Raw genomic sequence first — 19,830 nt, 5'->3', positions numbered from 1 at the left:
ATATATATATATATATATATATATATATATATATATATAGCAAGAAGCATCCACTAGTTCGACATGTACGCCAGGCGCTTAAGTATCCATAGTTAAAAATATCCAGCGATAAGCAAGAGCAGGATGACCGGAAACTATTACGTCGACCCCATGCCTTCTATCAGAAGGCATGGGCCTTCTTATACAGCGCTGCAATAAAAGGATATTCGCCAGTCAGTAAAGATTTGGGGTTTGATTATGATGTCATTTTTTTCACACAAATGGTTTTATTGAGTGCTCAGACACAAATGTTGAGTATCTATACGCCCCCGCAATATATGCATGTGTGTATATCTATCTATACCTATATATACATATATATAGTAGGGGTGGTGCTTGTAGGAGATGGCCATTTCTTGAATATATTTGTCGGCCACGAGTACTATATATTTGCCGATGGATTGATTTATCCAACACCAGAGACCAAACCCTAGTATTTAACTCTGCCAGTCAACACCAGGCTAATGGGGTTGATACAAGTGCTTTTTTTAAGGTGTTTTAATCCACCCGCACTGTTGTGTGCTGTTGCTAGACAACCGTTGAACCCATGCTGGGTTCATTTGTCCCTTTTCATTTTGCGGGTCTCTAGCAACGTTACCTCCCCCCTCCCCCCATAGCCTGTGCACACCAATATATACATGCAGACACACACACATTATATACATAGATATACATGCACACAGATATCAAATGTGCGTGTCTCTCTCTCTCTCTGATATATATATATATATATATATATATATATATACACGCACAGATTTAAACTATGTATACATACACACATTATATATATACATACACACAATCTATACATGCTATATATACACATACATACTATATATATATATACATACATACATACTATATATATATATATATACATACTATATATATACATACATACTATATATATATATATATATATACATACTATATATATACATACATACTATATATATATATATATATATATATACATACTATATATACATACTATATATATATATACATACTATATATATATATATATATATACATACTATATATATACATACTATATATATACATACATACTATATATATATATATATACACATACTATATATACATACTATACATATATATATACATACATACTATATATACATACTATACATATATATATACATACATACTATATATAAATATATACATACTATATATAAATATATACATACATACTATATATAAATATATACATACATACTATATATATATATATACATACTATATATATATATATACATACTATATATATATATATATACATACTACATATATATATATATACATACTATATATATATATATATACATACTATATATATATATATATATATATATACATACTATATATATATATATATACATACTATATATATATATATATATATATATATACTATACATACATACTATATATAGATATATACATAAATACATGTATACATACTATATACATACATACACATCTATATATAGATACATACATCATATATATACATACTATATATACATGCATTATATATACATATACACATACTATATATATATATATATATATATATATATACATACTATATATACCTATGTACTTATATATAATGTACATATATGTGTACATATATAGTATGCATGTATATATATACATACATTATATATATACATGCATACGTACATACACACCCAGACTATATATATATATACATTTATATATACAGAGAGTTAAACTGTCTGTGTGTGTGTGTGCGTGCGTGCGCGTGTGTGTACACACATACACAGATATACTGTCACATACAATAGGAGAGGGAAAGAGTGTGTACGTGAGAGAGAGAGAGAGAGAGAGAGAGAGATGAGGATAGTATTATGTTGACATCATTGATTAATAACAAAAAGATTTAGCAGAGAGAGAAATGTCATAACAGACATGAAATCATTGCAAATGAATGACACGGACAGCGACGGACGGACGGACACATATATATATATATAGCACCATTAGAAAACATAGGTAGAACTATATACATGTATAAATATATAAGTGACAGAGAGAGAGACACACACACACATATATATGTGTGCACATACGGACAGATACAATAGTGACACTTCGATATGAATGGGAAAGAAAATATTTCATAATTCAATAAAACAGACTAGATTTCTTTCGTTGACAGCACACATTTATGTATGCTGTACACACACACAGGCACATGTCTCACACAGACTATAAATGTGTGTGTGTACCAATGTATTTATATATACATCTCTCTATATATACATACATATATATATAGAGAGAGTATATATATATATATATATATATATACATACACACACATATATACATGTATATACTTGTGCTAGAGATACATGTATATATCTGTGTGTTATACAGGCACAATGCATCTCAGACAGTGTATACATACACACACACAAACACACACATACATACATACATATATATATTCATCTATACATACATGCATGCATATATGCATACATATTATATAATGTATGTGTGTGCGCGCGCGCGTCTCTGCATACTTCGGCTTCGGTGAACGGGTAGTCATGTTATAGATGAATTTCTTCCCAATTAACCGTGATGAACACCACATCATCCTGCTTCCCTCTCCGTTTTCCACTACATATTTAGAAGGCGAATAAGAAAAATAGCGAAATTACATCCTCCATCCCGTCACTTTTAAAACGAATGCCATCTGCGACAACCAGAGTTCGCCTCACTCAGTCGGAAGAGAAAAATATATTTAATTTTAATTCACTTATGTTGCCTAATATAAATTAATATTAAAACAATATAAAGAAGAAAGAGGCCATGTCACGAACGCCACATCATTTCTTTCATTAAGCTCTGCTATTAAAGATCTGAATGGCTCGCGTCTGTTAAGTCAGACATTAGCATCACAATCTTCGTTCAACTGAAGTAGACGAGGCTCAAGGCTGGTCTTTCTTCATAAACAGAAAATGAGGGAGGGACTGTATAACTGATTCAATAGCCACAGTATATTACTGGTATCTAACAGGCCGGCTCTGATGAAGCAGACCTGTGATCGTTGCCGTTCCAGCAGCGACCATCCTGTATTAGGGGAAAAGAAAAATGACGTTTAGGTGAATTAGGTTTCTGTTTGTACCAGATTGAGCGATCGACCACATACTTCGTTTTATCCATGATAAAAAAAGAAAATGACAAAGCAGACTCCATCCTCAGGAAGATGAGAGTTAGATTTAAACCCCTAAGAAGCACGAGCCAGTTTTTTTGTACATTTCCTTTCGAATAAAGTTTAAAGGGAAAAGATAATGAAGTCATTGTGATTTCCTAAAGAAAATTAGAGCCAGCTTAATTCAGAGGGGGGGGGGGCGAGAAATAAAAGTAAAACAGAGGCATTCATGCTTATCCAGACAGCTTCATACCGTCTCGAAAGATCGTAAAATAGAACTCCGTTGGGGATTCGAACGTGGGCGACGAATGTTACTAGCAAGAATTAGTTAGCAGTAACGCGGTGTGAACACACCAAAGTGGATGTCACCAGGAATCGAAACCGGCTCGTGGAGTACATGGAACTCAGGAAATTTCATCAGCAAGTCACGACGATAAACGCCACTTTCTTTTCCTTTTTATTTTCTTCCTAGCTTCTTACATAAGTATGAAGGCTGAGATGTTTAGCGGGAAGCAACGTGAAACGGAGCCATCTCTCCCGATAACAGCAGTGTGTAGAGAGACCGGATCATGGAGTCAGTCGGCTTTACCGGGGAACTTTATTATATTATTTACATAAGGAGAGTAAAAAGAAAAAAAGAAAAGAGGAGAAGGGATATTGTCGATCGAATCTATCCCAGCAGCCACTGTTATTCAATTCTTCGAGCATTATTTGAAAGAACAATAGAAAGTGAGAATTATACAACTGTCTACAGTACACGGTAAACTCCCGGCGAACCGACTCCGCGACCCGGTTTCCATTCCATTTTAATAAGCCATTTCTTTCCCACTACAATAGCTAAAAGCCTTCGAGGAAAAAAAAAGACAATGAAGAGACTGTACATAGATATATCGTCGAGTCTTTTGTGTCCATATTAAAAAGAAGGAAGGCTATTATTAATCATGGTAGTTTTATTGTTTGTTTATTCTCCTTATTGTGTGAATGAAGTCTGTCTTAAATAAGAGTTATTGGTTTAGACCGAGACAAACAGAAGGAAAACTAACGGGGGGGGGGAACCAAAGGTTTATAAATCTGTGATTTTCATTTTCACCTAATAAAGCGATTGTTTGTTTTGTTTTATTAACGAAAAATAGGGAGGAAAGAAAATCTAAAACCGACATATAGAAAAATAATGAAAACCACCTCCAATTCCCCCGTCACCATTCAAAATTCGGAAGAATGAGATAATACCACGGTCATCACCATCATAATTATTATTAGTATTATTATTACTACTATCATTATTATATTTCTACATATATGTCTTTTGTAAGAACACGTTCCAACAGCCCAGTTGTAATATAACAAACAGCCTGGCAGCTTTCATTAATATTCTTGAAGATTATCATAATTCCAGATTATCATAATTCAAATTCTAAATAAGATAGGGTGAAAGCAACGTGAGTCAGACCTAGTTGTTGTCAAGAGTCTTAAGATACATACATACACTACACACACTCGCTCACATACATGAGTGTGTGAGTGTATATATACATAATATATATATATATATATATATATATATATATATATATAATCAGACACAACCACACAACATAGATGCATGTGTGTGCATTTACAAATACATGTATATATAAATTTGTTTCGGAGCTGTTTCTTATGTATGTATATATATATATATATGTGTGTGTGTGTGTGTGTATGTATAAAGGGTGTTTATATATGCATAAAATGTGTTTGTGTGTTATATATGTGTCTATACATGCATAGCGTCCGTGTTGAATTATATATATATATATATATATATATATATATATATGCATTAGGTGTCTCTCTCTCTCTCTCTCACTCTCTCTATGTTTGTGTATACAATAAAAATGAGTGTATAATCACAGGAGCTGTAGAATAAGAAAGAGGCATGGAATCAAGTTTGTGTAAGAACAAAAACTGGTTAATAACATCCACATCTATTTCCACATCCATATTATTTATCCAAATGGACCGAAAATGCTGAGGCAACCGAGAAATTTTTTTTTAAATCCAAATCGCTTATTAAAATTAAATCAAAGATTTCCACCACTTTGGTGATTAATAGGCATTAATGAGCTGAACAGTAAATAATAAAGAGCAATGAATGAAGTGTTTGATGTAGGTGAATAAATATATAACAGAAATAAATAATAGAAAGAAGACACGTACGCACCACCAACAAACAGGAGCAATCTGCCGGCAAAACGATGGCTTTCTGACTATCTCTCTCTCACTCCACTCTCTCTGTCTATCTATTCAACTGTCTGTCTGTCTCTCTCGCTCTCTTTCTTTCTCGCTCCGCTCTCACTCTCTCTATAACTATTCAACTCTCTCTCTCTCTCTCTCTGTCTTCACTCTCACTATCTATCTATTCAATCTCTTCAGCTTTCAGTCTCTCTCTCACTCTCCACTCTCACTTTCTCATTGTCTATTCAACTCTCTAACTCGCCTTCCTCCCTCTGTCTATTTATCTATCTACACAGCTCTCTCTCTCTCTCTCCTCTGTATGTGTGTATGCATGTATGTGTGTATGTATAGATATATATATGCGCGCGCGCAGCTATGTCGCTCTTTCTCTTTCTTTCTCTCTCTCTCTCATCCTTTCTGATTCTGTCTTCCTTCACTCTATATATCTACACTATTCTGTCTACTCTTTCTCTCTCTCCCTCTCTCTCTCTCTCTGAGTCTCTTATGCTCTGCTCTGTAACTATCTACAGACATCCTCCAAATCTCTCTCTCTCTCTCTCTCTCTCTCTCTTTATACAACTCTACCTTTGTATACGTGCGTACGTGTGCGGGTGTGAAAGTGTAATTATGCGTGCGCGCACGCGCGTGTGTGAGTGACTCAGTCTCTTGCCTCTCTCTTTCTCTCCTATGCACCTATCTCTACAAGCTCGTGTCTTGGCGACCACCAAAATTCCAACGGAAAATACAGGCAAGCTGCACATTAAAAGCACTCCCGTTACCATGCATGCACATACATCCAAGGTCACACAATATGTCAGATGCAACTAAAATGCATAAAGAATATATATTTAATAATATATATATATATATATATATATATATATATATATCAAGACAAGAAGGAGACCAAATGAAGGAAGGAAAAATTAAAACGGAAAAATGCAAGAAAGAAAAAGTATGAATTTTTTAGGAGTATACAGTGATATTGGATGAAAACAGGATGCAAAGAACAAATTTCACATACGTTGAATTGATTATAAATATTCAAACTCTCTTTGCTTTCCGTCACATATAAAAAGATGTAAAATGCGCGTATGATTTAGACATATGTACGTTTGTGTGTACAAGAAAGATAGGAGGAAAAGACAAAGGCCAGAGAGAGAGAGAGGTTTAGATGGATAAGACAAGGGAAATCGGATAGATAGATAGATAGACAGACAGACAGCCAGATAGATAGATAGATAGATAGATAGATAGACAGATAGATAGATAGATAGACAGCCAGCCAGATAGATAGATAGATCGGCTGTCGTCGTTGTTTAACCCTAAATATTGATTGATCAGACCTATACCTAAAGGCGTTCCAATCGTGATCATCCTGCCTTAATTTTTTTTTTTTTTTTTTGATGGAAAGAAGGGTTCAGCTATACTATTCTAAGGTCCCTGTTATCTAGTGAGTCCTTTTATTCTTAAGACAGTACACTGAAAGACAATTGGCGCTATTAGCAGGCCTGGCGACCACCACGCAGAGTTAGTCTCGTTACTTCATCGGCAGGTAAGATATGTCTTGTGTGGAGAAGAATATTATACCTCGTAAAAGTAAAGAGAATTCATGAAATATACAAACGTGTCAATATATTCGTCATTACAGTTTTATAAGTTAACTGTTTCTTCTGTTTTGTTTGTTTTTTAATATGTATGTAACTGTAACCCAGAGAGGGGTGGGCTCTCCGTACTATCTTCAAATGCCCCAAACACGCTGTTTCATTAGAGCACCTCTACGATTTCTTTCGGAGTTGAGGGCTCAAAGAAAAATGTGTATTTGTATACATAAATATATGTGTACGCACACACACACACACACACATAATGCCATACACGAAAGTCCCGAACCTTGAATCACTTGTGTAACTTTTCAGCCAAATATATATGTAGGTAAGTAGATAGATAGATAGATAGATAGATAGATAGATAGATGGATAGATAGATATTAAGTTCTGTTTCTCAAGTATGCATTATTAAACTTATATATTGGGTATGCTCTATATATTGAGTATATAAAATAACTCAATAACATAATATAGATGGAATAGAGTTTCCGTTGAATATTATAGTTCTAAAAGCGAATCGTGCTTTTCTGATTACTTTTAGGCCCTCGTCAGAAGCACAATATTGCATTTAAGAAGTAGACTTAGCTCTATGGAACCTATATATATATATATATATATATATATATATATATATAATAGAGAGAGAGGAGGGAGAGCGAGGTTTCAATATTGGCTCCATGAACCTAAGCCTACTTAATAAATACAATACTGTCCTGTGCTCCCGACGAGGGCCTAAGAGGCAACCAGAAACGCATGGTTCACTTTTAGAGCCATAATATTCAGTCTACAATATAATATTGGTTTCAAATTTTGGCACAAATCCAGCAAGATCGGGAGGGATTATGTCGATTACATCGAACCCAGGATGAAAGGCAAAATCAATCTCGGCAGAAATTGAACTCAGAACATAAAGACGAACGAAATGTCGCCGAGCATTTTTCCCGGCTTGCTAACGATTCTGCCAGCTTGCTGCTCTAGTCTATATTATAATATTTTCGAGTTATTTTATTGAATAATTATGGTTTTCTTAGTTAAATAACTAGGAACTTCATGTCTCTCATACATTATGGTAAGAATATAGGCGCAGGCATAACTGTATGGTAAGACGTTTGCGTCCCAATCACATGGTTCCAGGTTCAGTCCCTCTGCGTGACAACTTCGGCGTCTTCTACGATAGCCTCGGCCCGACCAAAGCCTTGTGAGTGGATCTGGTAGACGGAGACCGAAAGAAGCCCATCGTACATGTGTGAGGGTGAGGGGAGTGTTGGTCCCTCGCCACCACCTAAACACCAGTGTTGGTGTGTTTATGTTCCCGTTCTTAGCAAATCGGCAAAAGAGACAGATAGAATATGTACTAGGCTTAAAGAATAAGTGTTGGGGTTGATTCGTTTGACTAAAATTCAAGATGGTGCCCCAGCATGGCCACAGTCTAATGACTGAAACAAGTAAAAGAATAACACTTCGTTGTGTCTTCATCCAAAATGGAGGCGAACAGTATCGTCCCAATATGGCAGGCTTGATAATTGCTGAGATTTCTCTCGGTACGAAACCAATGGTAGCCTTGTTAACTGACATATAAAGAATATTTATCCACGAATGCTATATTGAGCACTCATTCTCATTGTTCGATGTTAGCGTGTGTATATATGTTAATATAAGCATATTCCGTGTACCGTGTCTTTGTCTAAATTTCCCGTCCGTTAAGTTTTCCTCTAGTTTGTGTTCTTCTGTTCAACCCTCTGTGTGTGTGTGTGTGTGTGTGTGTTAATATCGAACACCACAGTGGTGGATAAAGATTATTTATGGATTAAGGCTGCCATTGGTTTCATGCAAAAGAGAAATCCCTTAACAATTATTAATCCTGTCACATGGAACATTCGGAACTATGTTCCATGTGGAAGGCTTGATAATTGTTAAGAGATTTCTCTCTTAACATGAAACCAATGGTAGCCTTAACCCAGATAGATAGATAGATAGATAGATAGATAGATAGATAGATAGATAGATAGATAGATAGATAGATAGACAGACAGACAGACAGACATACACACGCACAGTCATTTATTAGCGGAGAATATCACAAGAGCTCAGAGGCCTAGAGTTTGATGATTTAACACGAAACTCTGGGGCCTTGAATAACCCGATAGTATTCTCTTCCAATAAAATACAAGATAGCCTCCGCTTTATATATTAAATGGTCTTTCTCCTTTATAAAATCGAACACACACGTGTGTGTGTGTGTGTACCTGCTTTTCCAATGCTTAGCGGTATTTCGTCTGCTGTTACGTTCTGAGTTCAAATTCAGCCGAGGTCGACCTTGCCTTTCATCCTTTCAGGATCGATTAAATAAGTACCAGTTACGCACTGGGGTCGATATAACCGACTTAATCCGTTTGTCCCCTCTGTGTGTAGCCCCTTGTGGGTAGTAAAGAAATAACACACACACATATACGTAAATCCACAATATTTAAAACTGCTTTCTCCGTTTCGATCCTAGATCCACGAAACAGAATTTTAAATAAAAATAAATAAAAATGTTATAGTTTTATTTATTTAATTGGTAATCTTTTTATGCAGAAAATAAATTATTAATCAGAAATGCTAATCAGTGATTAAATATGTTCGATTCTTTTGTAATAATCCTTAAACAAAACATTCTTTCTGAAAAGAAAGTCAAGCATTCTTATGAGGACGTGATTTCGTTGGTGTTTGTGTGTGTGTAGATGTATATTTGTGTACGTGTCTCTTTGTATGTTGTGTTTGTGTAAGTTTGTATGTGTGTGTGAGTTTGAGTAAGTTTGCATGTGTATATTTGTGTGTGTGTGTGTCTCTCTCTCTCTCTCTCTCTCTCTCTATCCCCTTGTCGTGTTCGTTAATATAAACATTTGTCCGAATAACCGAATAATTCATTTGGTCACGAATCAACAAAGAAACAACCCTGTGTGGTCTGTCGCTCGCCTTGCTAAAAATATCACGCCCTAAAGTCCTGTTTTTTTTTTTTTACCCAATTAAAAAAAGAATGCTATATTACATAAATTTAGTCCTACATACACTATATCTGAATTAGGAAAAAAAAATAGGACTAATAACGGATGGAATGCCTTAAATAATAGCTATGTCTTCTGAAACTGCGCTTATCTGGTTGCTAAACAATGACATTGATACACTGTGTACTACATATATACCCGAATCACCGAGGAAGTTTGCCCATTGCATTGTCTCTCGACCGGCTAGAAAGAGCAGACAATAAATAAATAAATAAAGATAGATAGATAGGTAGGTAGATAGATAGAGATATGGATAGATAGATAGATAGATAGATAGATAGATAGATAGATAGATAGATAGATAGATAGATAGATAGATAGACAGACAGACTTAACATAACAAAACTTCTCTCTAATTTCTATCAGATAGGTCCCTCCACCTGCTAGGAATAACAGCCTAATCTCCCTCGCATCTTAAAAAAATTAATACTATAGTCTTGAAAATGACAGATATAAGCTACTGTGGTCCTAGATATTCAAGAAGATGGCTGGACGCGATTAGAATATATTTGACCATAGGCCTGGTCGATTTGGCCTTACCTGGGGCTGAGAGAGAGAGAGAGAGAGAGAGACGGACAGGCTTGACATATGAGCCTTCTCCCTGCTATTCCTAGGAGATAGAAGGTCCCTGCACCTGCTAGAAATAAGAACTTAATCTTCCTCGCATCAAACCATACTGTCTTTAAAAAAATTGAGGTGTATGTGTTTTATTGTTTTATTTTAATGGTTTCACTCTTAAGACTACGGCCATGCTGGAGCACCACCGTAACTTATTTTCTAGCGGGTTTTGTAGTCGCTTGATGGCAGGAAGTTAGTTTATGATTGAATTTGCAGCAGCTGATCTTCCTTGGGTGTATCCTTGAGTGCTGTGTGTGTGTGTGTGTGCTCTCTTAAAGAGCGAGTGGATGGGCAGGAAGGGTAGTGTCGGGGTGTTCACGCCTTTCCCAAATGCATTAGCGACATGCCTCGAGTGGAATGGCACCAGGCATGAACAGAAACTGGGTTGTCAGCGAGGGTCAAAGCGACCCTTGTCAACGCGACCCCTTGTTAACAACACTTCCTCCCTCTCTCTCTCTCTCTCTCTCTCCCCTTCCGGTATGCTTGCCTTTCCCTTTGGCAACATCCGCAATGTGAAAGGGGCAGAGCTTGCTGCATGAATAGCAGCATTTCAATTTTAAAAAAGTCTTGTCCAGGTTCGCATCCCGGAGAATATAGATAGATACATAGTTAATCCCGACGGTCGAAATACAGCCAAGAACTGCTGTATTATCTATCATTCTTTCGAGGTCGATAAAATAAAGTACAATCATGTGTCAAAATTTGAAACCAATGTCAATAATGTTTCGGGCTTGGGGGGGGGGGGTTGACTCAAATATTGGCACAGGACCAGGCATATTTTAATTAACTAATATCACATAACTTATACAATGAATGCTTCAAATTTTGACACAAAACTAACGGTTTTAAGGAGAGGATCAAGTTGATTACATCGAACCCCAGTATTTGACTAGTACTTATTTCATCGAAGTGATGAAAAGCAAAATCGACCTCAACGTAATTTGAACTCAGAATGTAAAGAGCCGAAAAAAAATACCGCTAAACATTTTTCACGTAATTTTTCACGCTGAATCCCAGGAAATAATTCACTTGTTCCAGAATTTAAAAAAAATTTTTTTTTTTTAAGTTACATAGTTTTAAAGTTTGATCGTTTTTACCCAGTCAGAAAACAGGATTTGGAAGCTGTCGTTTGCAAACTTTAAAAGCTATTAACTCTTTATTTATCGATTTAAGGAGAAAATGAATTTCATATCAATAATTACCATACAAAACTACACCATTATATCAAATATGAAATCTACTGGAACAAAACTGAAGAAATTGAAAATTGACAGCCAAACAGAAAAGATCCTGAGTTTCTATTGAGCCAATATTGTTTAACCCCAGATACAGTTATATTCCAATGGTAAACAACCCTTTTTTTTTCTTCTCCACCACCCCCAAATAATATATTTTACCCGTATTGCATTGTCCAATGCTTGTTTGTTTTAAGACAGTACATGTGATGTAAAAGAGATTCAGTTGCTATTTCTAGCAACCCGAACGATCTCACGTAGCTTACTGCCTCCTTGACACGGCGTAAGGAGAGTAATATCTGCTGTTTCTTTCGGACAGACGACTCCTACATCAAGCGATCTCCTTCACTCACGTATCCAGTTTATTCTTCCTTTGTTAAAGTGAATGAGTGGAGCCCATTTTCCTTTTACACCGACGCCGCCACCTCTCTAGCTCACATTACCAACTCTATCGCTCTGCTTCTCTCTCTTTTATTCTCACCACTGCACCCACCACTTTTGGCCCACATTACCATTTCTCCGTCTATCTCTACTTTCTTTCACTTTCCCTGTAGTTTAACGGTTGATGAACACGAACTGAGGTCTCTCTGTGGTTCTTAGTTCTCTTTAGTTTGTTTTTAGCCGTCTCAGCTCAGGCCATGGTGAAGAACCGCCTTCAAAATCTATGTATGTATGCCCCTCTACCATATGTGTGTGTGTTTGAGTGTACGTATGCTGTGTGTCTGTGTCTATGAATGTACGTATACATACAATTGCATATATGTGTGTACATATGCATATAGATATATAAGTGTGTATGTCTGTATATATGTGTGCATATAAACACACACACACACACACACACAACAGTTCCACAAATGTAATACAGCTAGTTCAGAAACTTCAATTAACCAAGACAACCCTTCCAATTAGAAGACACAATCTTCCTACAAGAGAGTTTCAAATATGGAAAACAGCGACCAGCGAGGATATTGCCAGTTATGCTAGCTAAGCCCAAGTTTTGGAAAATAAAGACAATACGTTTAGGAGAGGATCTTGTCTTTAAGAGCTAACAAGTAGAGGCGGGGGAGATGTTCCCATCTTATGAGATTTCATCAGCGAAGTAAGTATAAAATTTACCGTTTTGACCACATCATTCAATACAATCTTCAAATGGTCGGGCATTCTTTTAACCATCAATGCTTGGCGATGGAGTGTACAATGCGTACCAATTGCGTCAGGAGACTTCCCATTTCACCATTGTCTGAAAGCCAGAGCGGCAACCAAGCATTGCTGGAGCACCATCTCCGATGAAGGGATATAAGAAATATCCTGGAAACAGCTGTAAGACCTTCTATTTATAAATGTTCTATATTATACACAGCCTTGGTTTTTTTTTTATCTCATTACGAAATCCTTATATATATATATATATATATATATATATATATATATATATAAAGTACCAGTCTCAAGTGTTAGAGTGCAACTCCCTCCTCCCCGCTTTCCATCGCCACCATCACTTGTCATGTCACAGATGTCCCGTTAGGTCGAGGGTGACTTATTCGAGAGGATGTTTATGTCTGCTCGCGACTACGATAAATGGGCATTTAAAAACCACGAGCGAAAGGCTACGAACAGAAAGCATTATAAGGTAAATAGAAATAAAGACAGGAAAAGAACCCCCATTTCACTTTTAAATATAAAATAAACTATAGTTAATAAAAGTTTTTACATGATAAGCGACTTTATTTAACCATTAGTTAAAGTTGCTTATTAACTGACGCCCATCGAAGACGATGTTATAAGTGTTCAGCTGTTGCCGGACGATCTGCACAAATTTAATAGCGATTTAATGTATGTGCTGTACTAGCTCACTCGCTCTATCACATCAACTTTGCCTGCACAGGCGCATTGTAGACCATGCGTCAGGTGTTGAAGAGATCGTAGAACAACGTGAGATGAAGTGTTTTTGCTCAAGAACATAACGTACCACCCTGTCTAGGAACCGAAACCACGAGGCCATACGTCTTCACATTTATACATAACAACAGCCAAACAGAAAAGATCCCACTGTTATTAATATATTCTTCTTTAATTGTTTGTCTGGTACTTATTCTATCAGTTTCTTTTGTAGGACCTCTAAGTCGTAGTTATTTCTATCTAAAGTATAACCTTTACCATTGGGTATGACTCCTTGATGAACTACCTGATTTACGATCCGGGTGACAAGACCATTATCCACACTGCCCAATATTTTAAGCATCTCAGTGGTGATTCCTGATGGGCCAGGTGCTTTCCCTGTCTTCATATCCTTAATTGCTTTATCTACCAGCGTATTGTCGATTCGGGTAGCTGGTTTATACAGAGAGAACAGAATGGACTAAGCGGAGCAGGAGCACACACGAGTGTCGCTGAAGAGGTCACAGATGTGTGACTTAAGATTTCCAGACAATGGACATAAGTTAAAATAAGAACAGTAATAAAAGAGTGAAGAAGGAATATATAATACGTGTGTTTACTTTGAAAACAAATGATCATCCCAAAATACACGGTTTCACATCAAGAATCTTACAACACAAATTTATGAACGGTTTGGCGCAAGGAATACAATCGAGTGTTAGGTAGCAATCCGATTATATAACCTTATGCCCGTCAGAGTTTCCATATCGACTGCTCTCTAGTCTCCATATTCCCTTCCATATTGGCTAACTCTGACGAGCGTAAAGTTATATAATGGGATTGTTACCTAACACTCCGTTGTATTCCTTGCGCGAAACCGATTGGTAAGATCAGCCGTGATGGATATTCAATACTATACATTTCAGTTAATATACTGTGTTCTTCCTTTCCTGTGAAGATGGTGATACGTTGTGATTTGAGAGAACCTGGCTGCTGTTTTTAGCACGATGAGTGACCGCACGGAGGCTCCTTCTTTCGTTGGGTCATTTGTTGTGATGTATGTTAATTTATAAGCCTTTCTATGATGCAGTGTGTTTGAGAAAGACGACCCGTGTATGATTGTGTGTGTGTGTACAGTAAGGTGTATGTGTGTGTGTGTATCAAAGAGAGAGAGCGTGTATGTAATCTTGTGTATACAGTAACATGTGCGTGTGTGTATACAAAGATGTGTGTGAGAGAGAGCGCGAGAACGTCTGTAAGCTTATGTATGTGTTTATATAAAATATATATTGGACACTGTGTGTATGTTTGCAGTTAAGTGTGTATATATATATATACACAAAGAAAGTTAACGAGGGGTGTAAATATTATGTGTATGTTTCAACTGTTTCATACTAAGCCTTTGTCTTGCGTATGTTTTTGCGTGCGCGTGTGTGTATGTATTATATACATATATATGATACACACACACACACACATATGCATAAAGAAATAAAAGAAAAAATACACACATGTATGTATTTAAATGTTTACGGTTATTAGAAAATAAAAACAAAAACTCCCTTTGGCAGTAAATGTCCGAATTTACAGACAGAAAATAGAAAATAAATAACAACTGAATGTCGAAGTTTCCACGTTTATTAATTAAATAATAATAATGATAATAATGAATAATTATAATGTTTTCTTTATTTACTACAAGACGAAGGCTGAGGAACAACAATACTTGAACGAAACAAAACAATTGAGGTTTTTGTTTCCAATGTTCGGGAGAGAAAACGGGCAAAATTCTTTGTTTTTGTTTTTAGATATTGGGAAAGGGAAAGGGATATGTACGCGCGCAAATTGTGTGTGTGTATATACTTTCAAATATACTTAGATAGGCAGATAGATAGATAGATAGATAGAAAAACCACCAAGAATGATTCAGGGAAGGCCTTGAAAGTTTTTTATTCCGCGTTTTCAGTCGCAGTAGATCTGCATCATCTCGTTCATTCTAGCTTTTGACAAGCATCTATCATAATATACACTGGAAGACAGCGACTATCTCTCTACCTTCACCCTCTTTTTTATATGATACTTGAAAGATGTGGACTTGTCCAGAAAGGAAAAGCTCCGTCCAGAAACCCGTTAACTGCGCCCACCACACATTTGCTTCGCCCATAGCCACCAGGCAGATGAAAACTAGCAGCCCTTTCTTGCCAGAGGAAGGTAGCGTGTCAGACTTCACAATAGAGCGAGCTGATAACCAGATCCGACCTGCACGCGATAGCAGCTGTTCGACACAAGCTCTTAAGTCGATAATAATCTTTTTCCTTTATTACCACAAGGGCGACGAGTGTAGGGGACGATTTCCCGAACAGGCACAACGCCACTTTTTCTTCTTTTTCTTTTTGGCGATATGTGGAGAGGGGATTTGTACTTATTTTTATCTAGCCTCAAGATTACCGTGTAAAGATTTAGGTTAACATGCAGTTTACCGTCGTAAAGTGAAAGTAAATTTGTCCTTAAAAAAATGAAAGTAAATTGTGATAGAAACCGGAAGTAACGACCCACGTGTACATTACTTGAATTATTATTGGTAAAGTCAAGTGGCTCTTCTCAAAAATGGAATTAGCTCGTATAGACCGAATCTACAAGAAGAACGCCACTTCTTCCCGTCGGTTCTTTCTCTACGGCTGATAGCACTGGATTCAAACCTGCGTTTTGCCACAAAGAAATTTCAATTCGCAGTTTAATCACGATTTGATCATGTGCGTAACCGAGATCTTGTCCAATCAACGGCTGTTGTTCACGTGATAGTTCTTTAGCCCATCTGGAACTTTCCGTGGACAAAGCCTACAAATACAGTCAATAAAGGCGCCAATTTCACAGAGTGCCGAGACGTCCGAGCCAATACCACTTTCTCCCCTCTCGCCAATTTTAGAATGTCTAGGGTCGAACTTCGAATTACATTTTCTTTATAGCTGTTCTAACGGCTGCATATTCAATTGAGGATATCAAAGAAGACATGACACGGCACTAATATTTTTTTCTTAGCATGCCAAAACTAACCCAAGTGTTAAACTTTGAAGACATTTTCCTTGCATGTCATATTCTATTTTCACCTGACTGTTTCCATTAATTGTAATGCATAACCTTCTTTGCATACTAATGCAATACAATAAATTATGTTCAAATGCTTACACGGTGTTGTGAAATTACTACACGCATTTTCTATTAACTTGGTTTTATATTGGAGAAACACGCATCCTAAACAATATCTAATTACCCATCAACCATAGATACGCCAGGAGGAGTATCCCTTAAAAACGCCGAGTGCTGAAAAACACTGAATACCTGAAACTAGACGAGACAATTCGCCTCATAAATGAGCGAGAACGATGGATATCGCTATTCCGCTGTTTGTTGCAGCTCTTTTGCATACTGTACCCGAGTCACCTCGTTCCGAGGTGTTACCATATATGAAATTTATGATGGGTGTGTCTCCAAGTTGTCAATCAAGGAGAGATAGAACAAGTTCGTTAATATAAAGGCGGTTGGAGTGTCAAGGTCTATAAGTAATAAAAAGAAGCAACATCGTCCACAAGTGCGAGTGGAGGCAGAACTTAAACAAATATAATTGATACAAACATTTAACCTTACAGAGACAAGGACAAACGCAGTCGCCAACGATGTTCCAAAAAAAAAGCACTTTTTCTACTCTTTTTTTCTCCTTGTCTTTCCCCTCCTCAGCAGTTTCAATTCGGGAGCTGTGGTAATGCTGAGGCACCGCTATTAAGCTTTGCAACAACATTTTCACTGCTTAAACTTCTTCTGATATGTGACATTTGGTGAATGAAAGAGTTTGATGTTGCTGCCCTCATCTGGAACTCTTGACAGAAGGGAATCCAGTTTTGGTATCATGATTAACTGAGTGAATGAAAGATAAATTTGGTAGACGGAAACTATGCGGAAACTTGTGCACGCGTGCGTGTTTATCATTCACCGTTTGACGATTTGTTTATGTCCCCTAATGATCATAGCAGTTCGGCAAAAAAAGTCCGATGAAATAAGTACCAGACATTACAAGTAATAATAATTCTGGGGGTCGATTCGATTAACTAACTTGTAATCCAACAACCAAGTCAAGGGTGTGTGTGTGTGTGTCTGTGTCTGTGCGTGCGTGTGTAGCTATTTTAATTCAAAAGATTATTCACGTTGGAAAAGACTCAGACAATTGGAATGACTCGACTCTTTCACTTTGTATGTCTCACTTTATTCTCTATCCTTTTTTGTCTATCTATCTATCCCCCCCCCTCTCTCTCTCTGTGTCACTATTATTAAACAATGACGTTAACATAGAGAACTGAGACTGAATTATGTAACAGGCGAAGAATGGCTTCACCAAAAATGACCCACTGAAAAAGCTCTGTGTCACCAACTGTCTCCTGTTCGTACGTCTCGCTATTTATCCCTCTATCTAACTCTATTTGCGCTCGAGTTTATGTAATTACGAGTAATCATACGTTTAGCCCAACCTTATAATGCAATTCTAACCTCTTTATAACTCTCCAGATATATCTGTCAGTTTAGCATTCAATTTCTCTCTCTCACTCTTTTCATCTCTGTCTCTTTCTGTCCCTTTTTCCTTTCTGTCCCTTTCTCCCACTTTCTCTCTCCCTCTGTCTGTCTCTCTCTCTGTCTTTCTCACATACTATGTATGTGACTTAGTACATCTGTGTGTGTACGTGCGTGTGTGTGTGTAATAATGTGTATATCTATATGAATATATTTCAGTATAAGAAAGCTATATACTTATATAATTACGTGTTCCTATGTAATTATTTGTACGTGTGCATGTGCGTGAGTGTGTGCGCATGCATATGTATGTGTGTATGTGTTGTGATTCTGGGCGTCTTTCTACATAAGTTTATATAAATATGTATATGTTTGTTTTAGAGATTTTTATTTTAAATTATATTTTTGTGGGATTTCCTCTGTAATTATACGTGTGTAAGAGAGTGCTTCTCTGTAATTATGGATGTCTGTGTTACTGAACGTGTGTGTCTGAATGTGTATGCGTGTGTATGTGTGTGTGTGTGTGTATGTATACGCGCGCGTTTGCGTACATGTTTAATTATATGTTCAGTGCATGCATGAGACTATCTTTTCCTATATGTATCTGACAAATCGTACGCTCGCACGCGCGAATATATATATATACATATATACACGCAAACACATACATACGTCCCGGCATGTATATGTGGGTCAGCATTTTCTTCATCCTTTGTAGGTCGATAAAATTTAGGTATAAGACCAGGCCGGTGGATTAATGAATGAGAAAGTTCAAGGCCGTCGAAACATAGCACACAAAGGTAGCAGACGGACAAATCACTGTTTCATTGTAAATTTTGGGAGTCAGGAGAAAATACAAAGAACGTTTCTCACTCGACTCTTGATAGTTTGTATATTCCGTTTGCAAATCTAATTCTGATTTTAACTGCTGCTTCTGAAAGTATTGTTCCGCTTGTAGTTTGTTGAGTACCTTCGAAGCTGTCATCTAATGAATGTGTGTCTTGCTATCAGAGATTGATTAAGCAGGCCCAGGTGTGAATGAACTCGTCCAGCGGTTCTTAACCTGGACAATGACCGTCACCTTGGAGGTCATGAGTTCACCAAAAAGATGGCAAATGCCAAGTGTGTGCTTTAGAGGGATGTAGTGGGGTAGATCCGATACAACACTTATGTTTTTAACCCGTTAGCAGTTAAGGTGAGCATATCCATGTGGAGGCGCAATGGCCCAATGGTTAGGGCAGCGGACTCGCGGTCATAGGATCGCGATTTCGATTCCAAGACCGGACGTTATGAGTGTTTATTGAGGGAAAACACCTAAAGCTCCACGGGGCTCCGGCAGGGGATGGTGGCGAACCCTGCTGTACTCTTTCACCACAACTTTCTCTCACTCTTCTGTTTCTGTTGTGC

General features: G+C 36.9%; 1 protein-coding gene across 2 annotated transcripts in view; it reads right to left on the bottom strand.

Moving 5' to 3' along the window:
* LOC106867675 (acyl-CoA 6-desaturase) overlaps window positions 1-5,788 on the bottom strand; it is a 56,219-nt gene extending 50,431 nt beyond the window's left edge. The window contains exon 1 of one of the 2 annotated variants that reach the window (XM_014912624.2): window positions 5,455-5,788. The gene's annotated coding sequence lies outside the window, so the exon portion shown is untranslated. The remainder of the gene's footprint in view (window positions 1-5,454) is intronic. The other variant, XM_014912616.2, reaches the window with a different exon arrangement.
* Window positions 5,789-19,830: the final 14,042 nt, after the last annotated feature.

Source organism: Octopus bimaculoides, chromosome 22, assembly GCF_001194135.2.
Source record: "Octopus bimaculoides isolate UCB-OBI-ISO-001 chromosome 22, ASM119413v2, whole genome shotgun sequence".
Taxonomy (NCBI): domain Eukaryota; kingdom Metazoa; phylum Mollusca; class Cephalopoda; order Octopoda; family Octopodidae; genus Octopus; species Octopus bimaculoides.
This window is presented reverse-complemented; position numbering and strand designations above follow the sequence as displayed.